Source organism: Mauremys mutica, chromosome 6 (assembly GCF_020497125.1).
Source record: "Mauremys mutica isolate MM-2020 ecotype Southern chromosome 6, ASM2049712v1, whole genome shotgun sequence".
In the NCBI taxonomy this organism is placed as follows: Eukaryota; Metazoa; Chordata; order Testudines; family Geoemydidae; genus Mauremys; species Mauremys mutica.
In genome coordinates, this window is record NC_059077.1 from 18,647,597 (window position 1) to 18,667,377 (window position 19,781).

General features: G+C 45.3%; 1 protein-coding gene across 1 annotated transcript in view; it reads right to left on the minus strand.

The window, feature by feature from the left end:
* The window catches only part of TCF4 (transcription factor 4), a 329,775-nt gene extending 311,246 nt beyond the window's left edge, over positions 1–18,529 (minus strand). The window contains exon 1 of the mRNA XM_045020695.1: positions 18,517–18,529. The gene's annotated coding sequence lies outside the window, so the exon portion shown is untranslated. The remainder of the gene's footprint in view (positions 1–18,516) is intronic.
* Positions 18,530–19,781: the final 1,252 nt, after the last annotated feature.

A 19,781-nucleotide genomic window follows, 5' to 3' on the forward strand; every position in this document is an offset into this window, starting at 1 on the left:
TTTCAATCTGCCTCAGAATTTTGTATGGACAATTCATAACCACAGAGGCTGTCAGGGTGCAAGCAGGATATATTGACACCTCAGCAGATATGGGAGGTGGTTTGGGATTGTGCAATATGAATATTAGTTGGATGCTTTTGTTAACATGATAAGAAATGAAACAGTTAGCAGTGTTGACATAATTTGTCATCTGTAGGTTCGTGAGTCAACAACCCACTGAGATATATGGGGTAGTTCACACCTCCAAGCTATTGTTTCATGCTGTCTGCAGACTCAGCATGTCGGTTTGCATTCAGTTCAAGTTTTCTCTGCAGCCATCAGGGCTGGAATATATTAACAAATACTGCTCTCACCCACCACAGATGCAAGATATGCACAGCGGGAGGAGTTAAGAGAAGCAGAACAGCTCCCTTGCGGGCAGATCAGGGAAGAGAACAGCCCTCAGTTTTGAGGAAAAGGCTAAGGGAAGGCAAGAACTTCCCCAACAACAACTGCCTGAAGGTCCCTCCCTAATTCTGATATATCCTGAGAAGGAGTCATTCCTTTCTCTTTCTTACTAACTCAATTTATTTGTGTTAACTCACCTTACTTTTTGTTTATGGACTACCCTGGAAGCAGGGACCCCATCGAGAAAGAGCTGCTACGTCACTCCCGGCCATGAGGAGGTGCCAACAATGAGTCAACCCCTTAACAACTGGTGGAGAATGTGAGTATCCTTCCCATCCCCAGAGAAGGGGGAGAAGTGGCTGACCCAGATGGTCAAACTCCCTCAAGCTAGAGATGTGAATTGGTGGGACAGACAATATGGACCTAGATGTCTTCTCAAATTGGTGAGTGAGAATCAGCAGCAGCAACAGGCAGCCCAGCAGCCACAGCATCAGCAACTCCTACAGCAAATGGCTGCCCAGCAGCAAGACCTGGTCCAGGACTTAGGGGCACAACAGCAGGAACAGCAGCAAAGACTGGTCCAACAGGAAGTGGCCTTGATGCAGCCTCAGTGTCTCCCCAGGGCTTCCCCATCAAGGGCTGTAGGCCTAGGCCCGGTAGCCCTGCCCATGCCAGTGAAATTCACAAAGATGGGCCCTGAAGATAATCTGGAGGCCTTCCTGATACCGTCTGAGTGAGTGGCGATGGCAGCCCAGGGTGGCCACCTGACCAGTGGCCACCCTGTTGGCATCTTACCTGATGGGACCAGTGCAGAGCCCATTTCAGGGTCTGGATAGGGTTGCCAACTTTCTAATGGCACAAAACCAAACACCTCCACCCTGCCCCCAGCCCTGCCACTTCCACAAGGCCCTGCCCCGCCTGTTCTCCAAGGCCCTGCCCCACTCACTCCATCCCCCCTCCCTCCATCATGCGTTCTCCCTCACCCACACTCACTTTCAGCAGGCTGGGGCAGGGGGCTCGGATGTGAGAGGGGGATGAGAATTCTGGCTAGGGGTGCAGGCTCTGGGGTGGGGCTGGGGATGAGGGGTTTGGGGTGCGGGAGGAGATCACCTACTTGGGATATACTTTGGGAAAGGGTCAAGTTCGGCTCCTCCTGGACAAATCCAGACCCTGAAAAGCATGCTGATGCCAAGCCATGAAGAAACAAGTCGGAAGGTTTTTGGACTCACAGACTACTACTGCCAGTTTCTGCCAGGGTTTTGGATGACAGCAGCCCCCTCACAGACCTAATTAAGAACAGCAGCCCCAAGAAGGTTCACTGGTCCAAGCCCTGAGAAAAGGCCTTTGAGAAGTTGAAAGATCACATGTGTCAAGAGCCTGTCATGTTCAGTCCCAGCTTCTCAACAGAGTTCATTTTACAAACCAATGCCTCAGAAGTAGGACTAGGCCAGGATTTCTCAAATGTGGCCACCATGGCTGCATGAAGCCACCAGTGGATTTTTTTGCAGCCACAACAGCATGGGTGGATATTGTGTGGGGGAGGGGGGGAGCAGCAGCTTCTCCCTCCAGTGCCCAGCTGTTGCTCCTAAATAGCTGTTAGCAAGGGCAGTAAGATGTATCGCCTTGGCCTTTGTGCTGGCGATGCCAGCAGGGATCAGCACCTTGCACCATGCAGCCTCCTCAGGGGCTCCAGGCAGCACCTCCAGAGACACAAGGTGCCGGTGTGCATGGTGCAGGAGGCAGCTCATGTCAGCAGAGGCGGTTGCAGCACTTGGTTGCCGTGGTGCTCCTCTGGGCAGCTCTCCTGCTCCCACCTGGCCAGAGCACAGGAGCCTGGGACTCCACAGGGGGCTGGCTGGCCAGTGACTTCCCCAGGCCACAGGCGGCATGGACAGAGAGACGGGTTTGTCTGAGCAGCCACCAGCAAGAGGTGGTGGCCACAGTGTGAGGGGGCCACCAAAAATTTGTTGTGAGAACCTCTGGACTAGGCACAGTATTGTCTCAGGAAACAAATGCAGAGGAACATCCTGTACTGTATTTGAGCCACAGTCTGTTTCCTCGGGAGCAGGCATATTCAGTGATAGAAAGGGAAGGACTTGCCATGAAATGAGCGGTGGACTTTCTACGATATTACCTCCTGGGAAATCCATTCAAACTTGTCACTGATCATGCCTTCTTAAAGTTGGTTAAATGCCATGAAGGACACAACCCCTCAGCTTATGTGCTGGTACCTCATGTACCCCTCCGGAGTTGGGGGCGGGTTCTGGGCCCCACCAAAATTTTTACAAACCTGCCACCCATGGGTACCTGTCCTCCAGCTGTACGACTTCCAAGTTCAGCAGAGAGAGGAAAAAGTGCATAAAAAATGCTGATCTTTTTTTCCAGTGGGGGGGGAGGGCCGGCTTTAGGCCAATTCAACCAATTCCCCTGAATCGGGCCCCGCCCCTAAGAGGGCCCCTCGCCCAAGCCCCAGTACGGCATACCGGCAAGAGCTTGTGCACCGTACCGGGGTGGCCTGGCTTCCCCAGGGGGCAATTTAAAGGGCCTGGGGCTTTAAAAAATAACTTTAGGAAGGGTTAACATACATCTGTATTTTCCCGGACATGTCAGGCTTATTGGTTCTTAAATCGCCATCTGGGAGGGAAATACAGACGTATGGTAACCCTATTGGTACAAAAAATACATACTGTGGCACATCCTTTAAATCAGAACTTTTTATAGGGAACCGGTTGCTAAGAAATGAAAGGCTTTTTTTTACATGTTCGGGTTTTTTTAGTCATCCCTGCCGGGGCCCTGCCGAAAATGTTCAAATTGGGCCCTGGACTTCCTAAAGCCGGCCCTGGGGAACAATCTGCTGGCCCTGGTTCCGCAGGTGCCATCTTGAGAGAGCAGGTGTTTGATGGGGTATACAAACCCCACACTGGACAACAAGGGATTAAGGACTCAGCAAGCCCCACTTCACCACACCTACAAGACATGCATAGGTGGAAGGAGGAGTTTAAAGTGAAACAGAAAAGCTCATTTGTGGGCAGAGCAGGGAAGAGAACAGACCTTCAACCCTCAGTCCTAAAGAAATGGCAAAGAGAACTGCTACATTACTACAACTGCCTGAAGTTCCCTGCCTGAGGGAAGGGAGGACCTGATCCTGATACATCCTGAGAGGAGGTCATTCCTTCCTTTCTCTTGCTAACTCAATTTATTTGTGTTTACCTCCCTTGCTTTTTAGAAGGGGAGAGACTGAAGTAACCTTGCAAAAAGGCCAAGTCACAGGAAGAGGCCGCCACAGAGGTGGAGCAACCAGTGGCAGCAGACCTTGACGGAGAGAGAGCTGCCATGCCATGCCATGCCCGGTCCAGAGGAGATGCCAGCAGTGAGTCTACCCCTTCACACACCTTAGATCTAGATTGGAAAGTTTACAGTCTAAATAGATACAATCTCCCACTCCCACACAAGAGCTGTATGGGGGAATTGCTGGCTGTCATAATATTCTGTACTCTGCTGTCATATGTGTGGGAAGGTGTGAGTGCCGGGGTAATGATTCAGTCCCACCAAAACTGTATTATACGTGGAACTGGCAGCACAGCATCACCAATTATTAAGGTTGCCTGACACTTCCCATTATTAGACCCTATTTTCAGTTGGTGATAACTTTACCAAGCTTTACTATTTGGATTGACACTTTCCATGCTGAGTGTTTGGCTCAGGCTGTTTGTTTTTGACATTTTTTTTAAAAATTCAACCAGAATGGTTTGGTCATTTCTGAGAACAAGGTTAAGGGGGAAAAATTGTTTTCCATCTTACAAATATTCTTACAATTTCTTGAGAAACTCTAGCACCCCATTCTGCAGGGATCTGAAATTTGGTAAGGGAGTAGCTTTTATGCCAGTGATGTGTCTTTTTCTATCCTTTGAAAATCCATCCAAATTTAACCAAGTTGCAAGCCTTTGAAGAATCTCAGTTCACACATGCTCAGCAGAGGTTTTTTAGAACTGTGCAGCTAAAATCTTTGAAGATTCCATCACAGGTGTTGTGAAAATAAATCAATTAATGTCAGATACCATAGTGATGAGCCCCATAGACAACCTATAAGGAAAGTAATAAATCTGTATTCAGAGCAGGATTTGAATAGCATGCAGCCAATAAGGTCTGGGGCCAAGCACTGAACAATGAGGTTAAAACTAGGACTGTCAAGCGATTAAAAAATTAATTGCGATTAATCGCGCTGTTAAACAATAATAGAATACAATTTATTTTAAATATTTTTGGATGTTTACTACATTTTCAAATATATTAATTTCAATTACAACATAGAATATGAAGTGTGCAGTGCTCACTTTATTTTTATTACAAATATTTGCATTGTAAAAAACAAAATAATTGTATTTTTCAGTTCACCTCATACAAGCACTGTAGTGCAATCCCTTTATCATGAAAGTTTAACTTATAAATGTAGAATTATGTAAAAAAAAACCTGCATTCAAAAATAAAACAGGTCCACTCAGTCCTACTTCTTGGTCAGCCAATCACACAGACAAACAAGGTTGGTTACAATTTGCAGGAGATAATGCTGCCTGCTTCTTGTTTACAATGTCACCTGAAAGTGAGAAAAGGCATTCGCATGGCACTGTTGTAGCTGATGTTGCAAGATATTTACATACCAGATGCGCTAAAGATTCATATGTCCCTTCATGCTTCAACCACCATTCTAGAGGTTTTGCTTCCATGCTGATGGTGGATTCTGCTTGATAACAATCTAAAGCAGTGCGGACTGATGCATGTTCATTTTCATCATTTGAGTCAGATGCCACCAGCAGAAGGTTGATTTTATTTTATGGTGGTTTGGGTTCTGTAGTTTCCGCATCAGAGTGTTGCTCTTTTAAGACTTCTAAAAGCATGCCCTACACCTTGTCCCGCTCAGATTTTGGATGGCACTTCAGATTCTTAAACCTTGGGTCGAGTGCTGTAGCTATTTCTAGAAATCTCACATCGGTACCTTCTTTGCGGTTTGTCAAATCTGCTGTGAAAGTGTTCTTAAAATGAACATGTGCTGGGTCATCATCCGAGACTGCTAGAACACGAATATATGGCAGAATGCGGGTAAAACAGAGCAGGAGATATACAATTCTCCCCACAAAGGAGTACAATCACAAATTTAGTTGACGCTTTTTTTTTAACATCATCATCAGCATGGAAGCATGTCCTCTGGAATGGTGGCTGAAGAATGGAAGGGGCATACGAATGTTTAGTGTATCTGGCATGTAAATACCTTGCAACGCCAGCTACAAAAGTGCCATGAGAACACCTGTTCTCAGTTTCAGGTGACATTGTAAATAAGAAGCAGACAGTAGTATCTCCTGTCAATCTAAACAAACTTGTTTGTCTTAGTGATTGGCAGAATAAGAAGTAGGACTGAGTGGACTTGTAGACTCTAAAGTTTTACACTGTTTCGTTTTTTAGTGCAGTTATGTAACCAAAAAAAATCTGCATTTCTAAGGCACGATAAAGAGATTGTACTTCAGTACTTGTATGAGGTGAATTGAAAAATACTACACCTCTACCCCGATATAACACTGTCCTCGGGAGCCAAAAAATCTTACCACATTATAGGTGAAACCACGTTATGTTGAACTTGCTTTGATCCACCAGACCGCGCAGCCCCCCCCTCCCTGTAGCGCTGCTTTACTGCATTATATATGAATTCGTGTTATATCGGGGTAGAGATGTATTTCTATTGTTTATCATTTTTACAGTGCAAATATTTGTAATAAAAATAATAATTTAAAGTGAGCACTGTGCACTTTATATTCTGTGTTGTAATTGAAATCAATATTGAAACATGTAGAAAAACATCCAAAAATATTTAGTGAATTTCAGTTGGTATTCTATTGTTATAAGTGCGATTAATTGTGATTAATTTTTGAAATCGCTATTAATTTTTTTGAGTTAATCGCGTGAGTTAACTGTGATTAATTGACAGTCCAAGTTAAAAGAAATGTTTAATAGCTGCTCATTCAGTCAGCACCAGCCATCCTGTGCACTGAATAAAGCAGAAGTCCCAGAGAACAAAATAGCAAGTGGTCATCTATTTAAATAGTATGTCATAATGCGCATGCACAAGGGGGAATTTCCTAATATTTCAGTGCTTGACCTTGCAATGGTCTTTTAACTTGGGGTTTAGAGAGCATGGCTCCTTTAAATCTTTTTCCTGGGGGGTGGAGGGGAAAGTGAGAGAAAGGAGAGAAACTCCAGGGGGTGGCTCTGGAGGGAGAGAGAGGCAGCAGCCCGCAGGCCCTAGCAAAGGAAGCAGCAGAGAACCTGCCTGAAGCCTGGGAAAGACAGGGCAGCCGATCGGAGGGACGCCCCAGGACAGGAGCCAGGAGGGGCACTGTGCCAGGGAGGAATCGCGCGAGAAGGACAGGCCAGATCTGGACCCAGTATCACGGCTGCCCAGAGCTGCGTGGGGCTGTGAGTACTGGGGCTTGTGACTCTGCACTGGGAACAAGGAGGGAGGCTGCTGTATAGTTAAGTGGGGAGGTGGTCGCTCTGTGTGGCTTTGCAGAGAACGGCAGAAGAGGGGTTTGTTGGGGAAAGTTCACTGGCACCAAAGACAACCAGGAACACCCAAGACTCACCACTGAACTGGAACTGTGCTCAGAATACCTGAACTCCGTGTGCAGACACATTGCTTGGTGTCTGCCCTTTCAAACTGTGCTACCACTGGGCCTGTGGGGCCTTGGTTTGGATGCAACCCTGTTTTACTGCTCCCCCTATATTTCCCCTTGTTGTATTTCTCCTCTCATCCCTTTGTAAATAAATATCTCCCTTTGTTATATCTATTGTACTTTTCCTGTGGGTGGGTGTGTTCACTCTGGGGGGTTTGGAACAGGTGCCCCTGGGGTAGAAGAGATTTCTTCTGCTGCATTCCTACGCGCGCTGTCTCTTGACCAGAGCTGCCTGCAGAGCAGACTCCATCTTGGCCACGAGGGCGCTAAAGTTATAATAGCTTTTTGTGTATAAATATATATATCTTGCATTAAGTCCATTGGTTTGCTATTTGGGACTGTCCGTTGACTGGATGCAGCTTTTCATGCTCGTCACATCGGCACTGTGTTGCTTGTTGGTTGGGTGGCTGCACCTTCTAGTGCTTTTTTCCTGGCATTTTCCGGCCCTGTCTGTGATCATATCCAATGGGGTTTAGATCAGGCCCTAACATAAGGAAAATGAGCCAGTCACCAAAGCTTGAAGTAACTATACTCATAGTGCTCCAAGGTCACAACATGCTTGGCTGTTCTGAAAGCAGTTTGGAGAGGTGAGATACCACGGCTGTTTGACTATAAATATGATCTAGGCAATGGAAATTAATTTAATTAGCCAAGGACTGGTTGGAACAAAGGAAAGAAACTCAATCTCATCATTCTAAACCATATAAATATTACACATTTAACCATATACTCACAAAACATTACCAGAGTCACAGATATCCAATTCACATGTGTCCTTACTCCCAGATCTGGTGTCATGATTTAGGTCAGGCCCCCTCCTCACTGAGCAGTTGCCCTGGAGTCCCAGAAAAGGCCACACTCCCCCAATTTAACCTGGTCAGGTAAAGGAAGAAAAGGGGGAAAAACTCTTCATAAGTGAGCATAAGCAATTGTACAGGGCGTGCCACACAAGTGGTCATATCCTGCATCAGTCATTTGCATCAGGAAAGAGCAGCTGAGTCAGCTCCTCATGTACCACACAGCCCACCTGCCTCCAAACTCTATCTTCCTTTCAGATTCCCCCGGCTTGAATCTGGACTGTCACCCCTCCCGGAAACTTCTTGACCTAGTTCTCTGACTACAAGGCCCCAACAGGCTCTGAGCAGGCCTGTATCCTACAGCTCCTGCAGTTGTTCTCAGAAAAGCCTTCTCCTGCTGCTAGATCCCCAGAGAGCCATGTCCCTGGCTGAGATAGACAGGATCTTCACCTCCCTTACCTGACCTGGTTGGCCTGAAGAGGGCACTGTTATGCTCTTTCCCCTCCTGCTGAGCTGAAACCCTCTGCGGGTGGAGGGAGAGAAGTATGGAATCTGCTAATCATCAGATTCATCACACAACACCTGTGGATGTGCAGAGAAACAGGTCCATTACCTGAGCCGGGGGTGATGCTTGGGGCATTGGTCTTCTCTGAATGAATCTTGTGATTCATTTATGAAGGAACTAGCCTGAAACCACCAAATGAATGTTAATAGTCATTTACCTGGATGATGGCTTTCGCTGCGTAGGTATAGTTTAATTACTGAGTTCCTCTCATTTATGGAAAAGCTGGATATTTTGGTCACTGAATCTGGGGTCTGTTTTCTAACAACTGATGCCATTTTGCATTGGATTTTTAGTGCTTATTTACTGCTTTAGAGCTGGAAATGTACCAGAGGCTCGTGTGTCACACTCATCTTTTATAAATATTTAACCCCTAGTGAATTTGTAAACATGATTTAGATACCAAGTGATCAACAAAGAAGTCTAGAGAAAAGAGATATAAGAATATTAGATGGGAAATTATCACAGAAATAGGAAGACAAACATGGACATATTATATCTAAAATAAAGTAGAGTAAAGGCCAGGTATTGCAAAACACTAACAACAATTTCTGAAAGTATTCTAGAGGGAGCTGGTAGTAACACCTATATTTAGGTTGCCTAATACTTTGTTATGCTGTGATGTACTCCAGAACATCAGTGGCAAAACACAAGGAAATTAAAGCAAAACGCATGTAGGTGGTCAAATCAAAACATGTAATAACCGTGAACTAGTTAACTCAGTGACAGTCTGGACAAAACATAATAACAGACCAAATGGCAGGTATGTAGCAGCAGGCCCTGAGTAACTGCACATACCCAACGCTGTGTGCGCAGAGACACAAGAACTGGGGCAGTATGACTTCAGGGAACAGGAACCAGGAAACAAACAGGAATGGGAAGCAATCAGCGGGAAGGCCACACACACACACCAGTCATCACAGTTTCCTTCTCTTTTCCCCAAAAGTTCAGCAGTACCTTGTTTAAGGCACAGGTGATCCCAGGATCATAAGTAATACCTCTGATTCAGCTTGTGGGTGGATTGCTATAGTGCAAATTCCCCAACTGGCCATATGACATCATCATACACAGAAAGGGTGTCATCTTCTCTATCTGTTCCCCTTTCAGTAGGCAGTATATCTTGCTGGTTAACAATACATTCTCCATGTAGTAAACACACTCAACATGCTTCATACCCTGCAGCCTGCAGGACCACACCACAAGTATTGAAAACACTTCCAGACCCTTGCCTAACATATACTGCTTGTCCAGGGTAGAACACATGGAGTCTTGCATGGGTAAAAGTTGCATATTTCCTAGTCACATCAATCTACTTTGAGGATGGCAAAGGGGTGGGATGAACCTTTTCCATCAGCATAGACAACTTGTTCCTCATACGTCAGCTGAAGAGGTGGTAGAAAAAAGGTTTCTCCGGTACTTTCAGGAGGTGTATTCTGAATGCCACATAAACCATGACTCAATGTAATATGGAAGGGTATATTGCGACATTCCTCCAGTATACAAGCTATATAATTTTTTCAGAGTCCTACGCAATTGTTCCGTTATCTTATTTCTTTGTGTATGGTACACATCAGATTTATAATGTACTGTACTTTTATAATGTACTTTGTCAGAAAGCCTTCAAAATCTCTTGATCAGGGCCGGCTCCAGACCCCAGCGCGCCAAGCAGCCGTGTGGGGCGGCATTGTCCTGGCAGGGCGGCATTTGGCTCCGGCGTGACTGCGGAGGGTCCCCTCTTCCCGCGGCTCCGCTTGAGCTCCCGCAGGCACGACTGCGGCGGGTGCGCTGGTCCCGCGGCTCAGACGAAGCTCCCGCAGGCATGCCTGCGGATGCTCCACCAGAGCCGCGGGACCGTCTGCAGGCACTTCTGCCCCGGCCACGGGACCGGGGAAGGGCGGCGTGAGCGGCGCAGCGCGCCGCCCTGCTTGGGGCGGCGGAATTTGTAGAGCCGCCCCTGCTCTTGATAAAAAAGGTGTCCCATTATCTGAAATGAGGGTCTGTGGTAGGCCAAACATTGCAAATAAAGTAGTTAGACAAGAAATGAGCTCCTTTGAGATGCTTTGTGAAATTATGAATTTAAGGGGGTAACATAAGTAATAGTCTATAACAGTCAACAGTGCATAACCATGCAGTGAAGTCAACGGGTCTGTAATATCCTCTGCAATTCTCTGCCATGGTCTGTCTACGACTACTGGTTTCAAAGAGGCCAGAGGAGCAGTAATTCTATGCATTGTGCAGGCTTCACATGACACTTAATGTCTGAGTGCAGCCTTGGACATTAAGCATAACTACGTGGAAGTTCCTTCATCTTCATAACTCCCAAATGTCCTTTATGAGCCACCTCCAGGATTGTCACAACACTGCTGGAATGATCACTTGGGCTCCTCTGCATAAGATATGTGGAGTAGCACATGTCTTCACCGTGAGCTCAGAATGAATTTTGTACACTGAAAACAAAGTTCTCTAAATAACTTGGTGCGTCCAATCCACTTGTACAGCACGTACCATCTTGCACAGTTCAGCATCTCAAGGAGTAGGGTCATTGGTCTGGCCTAAGTCAATTGACATATCTTTCAGTAAAAAGTATGTTGTGTACAATGCCATTTCTGGATAGGAGGGCGCTAACCCAGCAGAATTTCTGGAAAGAGCATCAGCAAGTAAATTATGTCTTCCTTTGACAAATTAAAGCCATACTGCTGTCACTGAATAATCCACTGCTGCAGTCTTACTCTCAGCAGCTCAGTGGCTTTACGATAGAGGCCCAAAATGGGCAAATGTTCAATTTCTAATGTAAAATGTCTTCCCACTAAGTAGACTCTGAAGCATACACTGGCAAACACCATCACCAAGAATTCTAGCTCTGTCTGGGAATACTTTGCTTCTGTTGGGGTGAGAGTAGGGATGCAAATATAACCATCTGTCCCTCCTGGAGCAGAGCTGTGCCCAGGCACTGATTGCATGCATTGGTTGGAAACACTACGACCTTCCTTTGATTAAAATAAGCACAGGATTGCATTGACAGAGGGCTTGATGCAATTTTTAAACCCTGCTTTGCCTCTTTAGTCCAAGCCAATTGGTCTTGGCCGTGGATTAAATCCCACATCAGCTTGTCAAGGGTACTAAAATGGGGCAGAGTACAGCCACCTATATACTGAGCTAGGTGAAGGAAAGAACATAAACTGCTTCGATCGGTGGGTAATGGTAGCAAAGCAACAGCTTGCAGCCATTGGTTGCTTGGTGTTGGTGTTGGTTTCACACCATCAATTGACAGAGAATGCCCTAGAAATGTTACAGCATCTTTTGCAAAACTGCATGTGTCTGCATTCAACTTTGTGTCAGCTTGTTGGAGTTGGGTTAGCACCTGGTCCAGAATGCAATTATGCCCAGGAAAGGTGTTAGGAAAGATGAGAATGTCATCCAAATAGCAACATGGACCATGGATATTAACAAGGCGCTAAAAGACTACTCTCTGAAATACCTCAGGAGCAGAAACCAAACTAAAAGGGAGTCTTTGATTACAATATCTCCCAAATGGCACGCTGAGAGTCAATAATAACTGCAAACTTTCAGCCACAGGTATTTGCCAATAACCAGATAAATAATCCAACAGAGAGAAAATCCAGGATCCATTTACCTGGCATCTCACCTCTTCGAAGTTTGGCAATTGAAATGGCTCATAGTTCACATATTTATTAAGTATCCTAAAATCTGTGCACAGTCGAATGTTACCATTTTCCCCGTATATGATCACCATGGGTGAGTTTCAATCTGATGGCCCTTTGCCCTCCCAAATGATACCATTATCTTTTATGCACTGCAGTTCTGCTCAGATCTAGTCCACAAGTGCAGGAGGTACACAACATGCAAGCAGTGCAAAGGGCTTGGTGTTGAACCCAACTGCAGAGAGTACACATATCCTGTGGACAGAACACCATCACGGTTAAATAAATCACAGTGTCTCTGAATGATATGTTGGCTACCCCCTTCTGTTCTACATCCAAGTGCAAGTTCTTGCATAATACTAAGCTGTAAACACAGATTGTAGGACAAAAACGGAACAGCATTTGCAGCAGTGCCTTTAACAATGTAAAACTTTGCAATCAAGAATATGCCTTTCTAGAGCATAGAGCATACAGCTCCACCCACAGTCTGCAAAGCATACAAATTCCAAGTTTTTATAACCATTGAATTCAGGCAAATGTCCAGATTATGAACTATCCCAAAGGGAAGAACATTAACTTCAGCACCCGGAACCACTATGCACTTCAGTGATGCACTTCAGTGATGCACCATTAATTTACTGTGATACGAGATACCAGCTTCAGCTCATTGGTCCTGGCAAAGGTGGTCTTATACATATACAATAGGTATTTTGAACCAGTATATGGCACACTAGCTTAAAGTGTCTTTCCTTCCCACATGCTTGGCACATAGCAGTTCTAGCCGGGCAGGAAGTGAAATTACCCAAATGACTTGTACTACCACAGCAGAAACAGTAATTGGCTATTTTTGCTACTGAGGGTCTGGAGCGGGAGTAGGTAGCATCGTATGACTAGGCAATGGCAGCAGGAGGAGCAGTTGATGGGTTAAGAGTAGACACAAAGGGAGCAGCTGTCTGAGACATAGAACCCGTTTCAGACTGAGCCCTCTTAAATGCTTCAGTCTTAACAATCGTGGCATGAAAAGTTGGTATCAATCAACTTTTAGCATCTTCAGTTCTAGCATCTTCAGCCTATAGCTGTTCACCCAGTCAGTCATTGCCTATGCCAGTCACAAAAATATCACTGAGCATGATCACCATAATGTCCCCAAATTCACAGTGCTGGGCCAACTGCTGCAAATGATATGAAAATTCACATATGGTTTCATTGGGTTCCTAGCAAGCTTCAAAAAACCTCTTTTCTCTTTAGGAGAACAGAATCTCCATCCCAAAATATTCATTGTAAGAGACCTGGGTGTAGGCGGTCTGGCCTAACTGTCACAGCTGGGCTGGAGTCTGCACGTCAGGGATGGTAGTCGCTGAGCAGGAGTCAGAGGAATCACAAGCGCCAGGTTCAATAAACAAGAGTTGGGGTCAGAGTCAGGCCAGTGTCAGAGGTCAGAGATCAGGCGACAAGGTGAAGTGGTGAAATTTTGTGTGGTTGCCCAGACAACTTCCTGGGGCATCCCCCAGGGTTAAATAGGGCACTTGACCAATCAGGGGGATGAATGGTACTATCACTCTGGGTACCTTGTGGTACTTCCTGCAACACCTACTCTCCACAGTGTTCCCTGGCTGTAGCTCTGGATGGTCTCCTGGTGGCACTGTGGGAACGTCAGTCATCCCAGACTCTGCAGACCCGAGTTTTAGTCCACAGACCTTTATGCTCATTTGTCCACCAAAGGAGCACTTGGGCCCCAGGAGTCTATCATAAATGTCAATGCCATCACTGGCCTAAGCACTTCTGCAGCCACGATAAACTAGCAACATTGGAGAGTTGCAAAATCTGCCTTTGGTTCCAAAAAGTCTCAATAAAATATTGCCAGTCAACAGCCAAAGGCAGCATAGATTGCAGAATAGAAGCATTTATGGTTACACTCTGCTGCACCCCCAGAACACCAATCCCAAAACACCAGGAAATCAAAGCAAAAAATGATATAACCATGAACCAGTTAAGCCAACTCTGTCTGGACAAAATATAACGAGTCCAAATGTATGTAGCAGCATGCCCTGAGTAACTGCACATACCCAACACTATGTACACACACAAAGAGGAACTTGAATGCTGAGTTCAGGGAGCAGGAAACAAACAGAAACAGGGAGCAGGAAACAATAAGCAGGAAGGCAACACACACTTCCCATTGTAAAAGATACTTGCAACCTTTTTATTGAGAAATTCTAACAGCTCCACTGTTTGCATCACTTTGAAATATGGCAGGGATTCAGGTTTATCTGAGTTATAAACTGTTAAAAATAACTATTTCACTTCTTTTCCTTGCATTGCTTAGGAAAATATTGGCAGTCTGCCAAATAATAACCAACCATGAATATTCTAAATAGCCAAGCCCCTACTGCTGCCAAAGCAGTAACATCAGCAGTACACACTGTCATGGGAACATGTGGAGCTGCTGGAGCAGTGTTAGTGAGGGGTGGGGGTTGGGGAGGAGAAGAGAGTGCTGGGCTGGGCTCACTGCCCCAGCCATACACCCCAGACTCTGTACGTGGCCTTAACATTCCACCCCCTCCTCGAGGGGCATCCCATGGGGCAGGAGTTCCCCCAATTCCCAACAAGGGAAGAGGTGGGAAACAGAGCAACACTAGACTCTACACTATAAGTCCCTCCAGCAGCCCATCCACCCCAATCTGAAGGCAACACATGGGTGAGGACCCCTCCAGCTGAGGGGAAGAGAAAGAACTAGACTTGGCCAAGCTATCCTGACTGCCTCTCCGAATTAAGCGGTCCAGGTCCCCATTAGAAATAATAGTCTTCTCTTACTGCTATCTAGTCTTTTAACTCAAGAAGTTTCAGTCTTACGCATTTGCATTTTGATACAGTCTAATTATATAATCAAACTGTTTTTCCCACTGTAGCCTCCCCCCCTTCATTGCACAGGAGGGAAACACAAGGGAACAGAATGAAGGTTGCATTGGCAACTGTAAACCTGGCATCTCCTCACATTCAAGCACTTGACTGTGCCACATAACTTTCTTAATGCAGTTTATTTATATAGTAGCTATATTAATATTGTCTTGAGAAGTCTCTTGTACCTTCACAGGGAAGTTGTGTGGATTAATTAATGTTGGTACATCACTTTGAAGATGTAATGGACCATGTAAGTGCTAATGAGTAGATTAGTCATTGAGTCAAAATTCCCTTTCAAGTGAATGGGAGGTTTGAATGAGTAATAATTGAGTACTTTCCCACGGTAAAACTCACAGAGTGGGACAGAAGGTCCAGGAAATACTTTGAGGCTCACCTCACTGAGTTTTCTGTATTGTACCCTTCAAGCGCAGGGTTTTGGGGGACCACGAAGGATGCAGGAACTTGGCCCTCTAAACTTGCAGATAACACTCATTCATCTGTTCCCAACCCCACAAATATGAGAGCCTGTGCCCCCAACACACAAACACATTCTCTAGAGGCAAGGCTGTCTCAGGAGGTGAGACTGAATAAGACCCAGCTACCCTACAGTTGTGCAACAGAAGTCACAAAGGGGACTCTGTGAATATTAATGATGTTTTTAGCAACATTGGATGGATTTTTAAAAAGTGCTCTTTATTGGCCTAACTATGCTCCCATTAAAGTAATTGGGAATTTTACTATTGACTTTAATGGAAGTGAGTTAGGCCAACATTAAACACTTTTGAAAATTGCAGCCATCAAGTCTCAGGTGGATTTCTGCTCAGAAATTTACAAAGGAATGTGGGACATATAATGAGAATGGACCTCCTGGGTCCTTGAGACAATGCACCATATTATGCTGTTTATATACTTATTGAGACCCATCCTAGTTAGATTTCTTTCTCCACTGATACTACGGCAAGGCTGTTCCAGAACCTCAGTCCTCTGATGGTTAGAAACCTTCTTCTAATGTTCAGCCTAACTTTGTTCCTGACCAGTTTATACCCATCTGTTGGATCCTAGAGAGATCATGCTGTCTCTGAGGGCACGTCTACACTATGGGGTTAAGTCGACCTACGTTACGCAACTCCAGCTATGTGAATAATGTAGCTGGAGTTGATGTAGCTTAGGTTGACTTATTGCAGTGTCTACATTGCGCTGGGTTGACGGGAGAAACTCTCCCATCAATTTACCTTATGCTTCTCGTTCCAATGGAGTACCGAACTAAACGGGAGAGCAATCAACGGTCAATTTAGCGGGTCTTCACTAGACTCGCTAAATCAACCTCTAGTGGATCAATTGCTGCAGTGTAGACATGCCCTGAGAGTGTAGACATGCCCTGTAAGTGTAGACATGCCCTGAGAGAGTGAGGTCGTTTATGGTTTCATCACCTTCTACCTCTGGCACACTCCTCTAAGTCCTATGGTATCCCAGCCATTTGTCATTTTTTCTTGAACATCCCCCGAACCTAATCTTGGCATGCTCTTTCTGGCAGTAAAATTACTCGATTTTCCTCATATGTTTGGTTGCACATTTCTTTAATAACAACGGCAAGAATTGTTTTCTATTTATTTTCTACAACATCCATCTGATCAGGCCTGTCAAGAGAAATTTTGGGCCCCAGTGCATCGTGTTTACTGAGACCCCACCATCTCCCATTTTACTTTGTTTACACAGACATTACAGACTTTTATGGGAGGTCATTGGGGGAGGGAAACTGAGCTCAGGACCCTGTTAAATTGTCCCCCTTTTTGCCCCCCTCTTGTCAGCCCTGATCTGGATAGTCTTCTCTCTGCTTCTAGATGATGTGTTCTTTTCACAAAACCTGGACCTTAGTTTTGGGTTTGGGATTGGAGATTGGGCAGAGATGTAGGAAAATCATGTGTTTGTCAAGGTCAGACACTTATCTCTTCCAGTCTCAGGTTTAATTTTCTCCCTCTTCCCTTCAAAATTAATGGACCAGCTGAAATTCCAGAATACTGTAACTAAACAGAATGTTGTACAGTCAGTGTATCATTCTGTCAATAGACTCACAGAACATTAAAACTATAAGCTGTTGTCAACTATAGAGTGGCTGCTGAATGCCATCTTCTGTTATTCTATCCTCAGCCCTCACATTGGTATAGAAATCATTTCCCTGTGACAGGGAAATGTGAGTGGACAGGGCTATTGTGTGAATGCTGGAAATCATGATCTGATCAAATTCATAGGATTCCAATGGGCTTGTCTGTTTTCTTGAGGGGGGGTGGCATGACACACACAATGTTTATCTGATTTTCTGCTAATCTTGCTAATTGAAATTCTAGGAGTACAGTCAGAAATATAACTGTGATTTGCATAAGTTTTCCTGGCAAAAACAAAAATCTAGCTAGTGGTTATTGGGTCCCTCACTGATTGACCCTAAGGGATGACCAACATCCTCCTTCAGGAGACCATATCCCAAGATTTGTTGAGTCAAGCAATAATTAGGACCATGTTGAAGATACCATCCCTTGATGCTGCCAATCTTGACAGCTATCTACAAGTGTTATTGAGATGGTGTTGGTGAATCAATTCTCATCTGGAGGCTTGTGAGTTCTCCAGTCTCTTTCTTTCTGGGCTTTGGGCCTGTGTATGGTATGGAAACTCTGTTGATCTCATGGATGATCTATTCCTAGTAATGAACAAAGGTCAAATGTCCAGGCTTATTCTATAAACTGCAAAAGATGAACTACAAGGAGAACATGGCTGCTGTTCCACAGTTGTAGGGGGTGTAGTATTCACTTCTCTCTACCCTAACCAATTTAACTGGCTGATGTGGAACTATAGCCATGCCCCTGGCAACAGTACTAGCTCTTTGGAGACCCTGTACTTCCTGACTCCTATTGTGCCCAGCCCCTCCATAGAGAGTGTGAGGAGAAAGTGACCTGTGTGTTCTCATTTCCTTGCAGTCCCAGAGGCCAAACACAATCTGGCCCACACATTTTAGCTTGAAATTGGTGGTTTGCATGCTTAGAGGGAGACTTTGAGGTGACTGCGTTATAGTATCAGAGATACTTTATTAGGGCTTGTCTAACACAAAAGTTATACTTGAATAAGGAAGAGTGTGAATTTAAAGCGGAACAGTTATTCTGGAATAATTTAATGTGTGGACACTCTTCTTCCAGAATAAGAGTGTCCACACATGGAGTTATTCTGGAATAGTTATTCCTGAATAGTTACTATGGAATATCTGCATGTGTAGACAAACCCTTATTTCATACTAGTAGCTGAAAACCTGTGCTGTTGCAGGAGTGTAATTTGTAAGTGTAAAAAAAGGGGGTTCTTGTTTCCTTGCATTATGTTATAGTGAGCAATGTGGCTGTTTGTACATGTTGCCCAAAGCCTGTACAAAGAGCTGTGCCCTGGCTGGAGGCACAACCACCTCTCTGTAATCTGACATAGCTGATCAACTGTCAACATGTCACCTTGTCGGATCAACTGTCATATTCCAACTGTCATAGAACCTTTGGATTCCAACATTCTGTCTGGTTCTCACAGGGCCCAGTGATGGCTGAACCTGGTGATATTCTGAACCCAAAGAGCTCTCATCCAGACTGGTAGCTGTTTTTGTCACTTCACACTGACCCAACAGACATTCTAAGCTTCAGAGTGAAACACAGACAAAGTGACAATCCTGGGAGATTTGTTTTGATTTGTGAGGGGGACAAATGTGTGCTGCCAGGAGGATCTATGTGTGTTTGGGGTTATTGTGTGTGCTGGCTGTATTGTTGTGTGGGTGGTTTTGAAGAAGAAAAGGTTACTCACCCTGTGCAGTAACTAAGGTTCTTCAATATGGGTGTCCCTGTGGGTGCTCCACTTCAGGTAAATGTGCATCCCTGTGCCTTTGATCAGATAATTTCGCCTGTGTTGCATGTGCGCAGTCCCTGCCTCGCACCATTGTCGGCACCTGTCTAGCACATGTGACCAGATCCCCCTCAGTTCTTTCTCTACCATAGAGTCCAGAAATTGAATTTTGTATTGTAGAAGGGAGTAGGGTGGATAGTGGAGCACCTACAGGGACACACATCTTGAAGAACTTCAGTTACTGCACAGGGTGGTGAGTAACCTTCTCTTCTTCTTTGAGGAGTGTCCCTGTGGGTGCTCCACTTCAGGTGACTGTCGAACAGTGCCCCACATTGGATGGAAAGGGCTTTGGATTTGCATGCGTAAGGGATGATTACACTGTCAGACCTAGAAATACATCTGATCTTGAATTCTGGTCAACTGTATAATGTTTTGTGAACATCTGTGTGGAGGCCCAAGGGGCTGTTCTACATATGTCCATGATCAGTATGTTGTTTAGAAAGGCTATTGAAATTGATAGATTTCAGAACCCCAATGGGTAAGGCTAAGATTTACTCATGGGTATTTTTAGTATAAGTCATGGAGAGGTCATGGGCAATAAAGAAAAATTCACAGCCTTTGACCTGTCCATGACATTTACTATAAATACCCATGACTAAATCTCTACTCCTGGGGTCCAGCTGCTCCAGTGGTGGGGGCTGACTGCACTGGAGGCCTGTTGTTCCGAGGCCCCCAGGGACCATTCTCCCAATCGCCTCTGGGGCTGCTGCTCCAGCCATCCCCAGGACTGCTGCTGCTTGGGTAGTCCCCGGGGCTTCCCCTGGGTCTGCTGTTTGGGTGCTCCCCGGGGCCAGCTGCCGGGGTGAGTCGCACCACTGGGAGCGGC